We start from the raw sequence: 1653 nt of genomic DNA, 5'->3' as shown, positions 1-1653 counted from the left end.
TTTTGGGGGGGTTTTCTTTTTTTTTTTTTTTTTTTTGGTGGCTTCTCTTGTTGCAGAGCACGGGCTTTAGGGGCACAGGCTTCAGTAGTTGCAGCACGTGGGTTCAGTAGTTGTGGCTCGTGGGCTCTAGAGCGCAGGCTCAGTAGTTGTGGCACACGGGCTTAGTTGTTCCGTGGCATGTGGGATCTTCCCGGACCAGGCTCGAACCCGTGTCCCCTGCATTGGCAGGTGGATTCTTAACTACTGCACCACCAGGGAAGTCCCATCTGTAATTGTAAAAAAAAAATTTTTTTTAATTCATTTAGGCTGCACCGGGTCTTAGTTGCGGCATGCAGACTCTTGGTTGCAGCACGCATGAGGGATCTAGTTCCCCGACCAGGGATCAGACCCAGGCCCCCTGCATTGGGACCGCAGAGTCTTACCCACTGGACCACCAGGGAAGTCCCTGTAATTTTTTAATTATACTTTTTATTTTGAGGTTAAGTATAGATTCACATGCAGTAGTAAAAAATAATACAGAGCCATCTTGACTACCCTTTACCAAGCTTCCCCTAATGGTAATATCTTGCAAAACTATAGTGCAGTATATTTCTGATTTTTTTTTTGCCACGCAAAGTGTGCGTGTGTGTGTGTGTGTGTGTGTGTGTGTGTGTGTGTAAGGTGGTGGAATTTATCAATATTTATAGCTTCTGGATTTTGACTCAGTCGCAAAGCCCCTCTTGCAATATCTGTGTCACCACTAGAGAGAGCAGTTGCTTCTATGAATCTTTCATACTTCCCTCAGCAGGGAGATGCTCTTTTCCCTGGGAGTTGTTGCTTGCCCCACATTCTGACTTTTGCTCTCCCCAAAGAGCCCACTTCTTGCAGGCCCCAGCCTCTAATGTCGAACCCGGGGAGGACAGTTTCTGGCCACATGCAGCTGCACTCAGCTGCTGACACTGGTGCTGGAGGCTCCTAACCTGGCCTGATGGTCCCACCCATGAGCCCCTCTGACTGGAGAGTCTCTGCAGTCAGGTAAGTACCTGGGTGGGCAGCAATGCATGGCAGTGCAACATCCAGTGTCTCGGGGCAAACCTCTCAGTGGTTGGTTCTTCATCTCTGGGAACCTCTTCCTCTCTCCAACTCTCCTGCCTTTTCTTCCCACTAGAGATTCAGGGGCTTTGAAGTCAAACTCATCCCCAGGCTGCTATTGATCACCTGTCATTTCTGCTGCTTAAGCCACAATTACTGGGCTTCCTGCACTTGACCTGTAATTGAATTTCCCTGGGAACTCAATGACAAGATTGATTTAGCCTAATTGAGTCAAAGATCAACTCTCCCTGCCATTCATCTAGTTCCTGTCTCTGCCTGGGGCTCTCTGAGCTGAGGCTATAAGACTTCCACAGTTTTTGTTTTAAAAGTCAAGAACCAACTGACACCTTTTAAGTACCATTTCTTCAAATGATCCTTGGGACGTTGCCTGTCTTTGCCGTCCCCCGTCTTCGCCAGCTGAGAGCAGAGGAAATTTCTGTTTTTAAACTTGCTTGTGTTCTCTTCACATGAATGCTAAAATGCAATTCTGAGGAAGAAAGTCTGGTTCAAAAGCAGGTTTGGAAATGAGTAAGAAGTCAGCTTCTAGGTGGTTCCGGAAATTAGCAGTTTGTTCTTCTTAAA

The sequence above is a fragment of the Neophocaena asiaeorientalis genome, unplaced genomic scaffold (genome assembly GCF_003031525.2).
Source record: "Neophocaena asiaeorientalis asiaeorientalis breed wild unplaced genomic scaffold, Neophocaena_asiaeorientalis_V1.1 scaffold543, whole genome shotgun sequence".
NCBI lineage: Eukaryota > Metazoa > Chordata > Mammalia > Artiodactyla > Phocoenidae > Neophocaena > Neophocaena asiaeorientalis.
The sequence above is the reverse complement of the archived record's forward strand: the minus strand, read 5'-3'. Positions refer to the sequence as shown.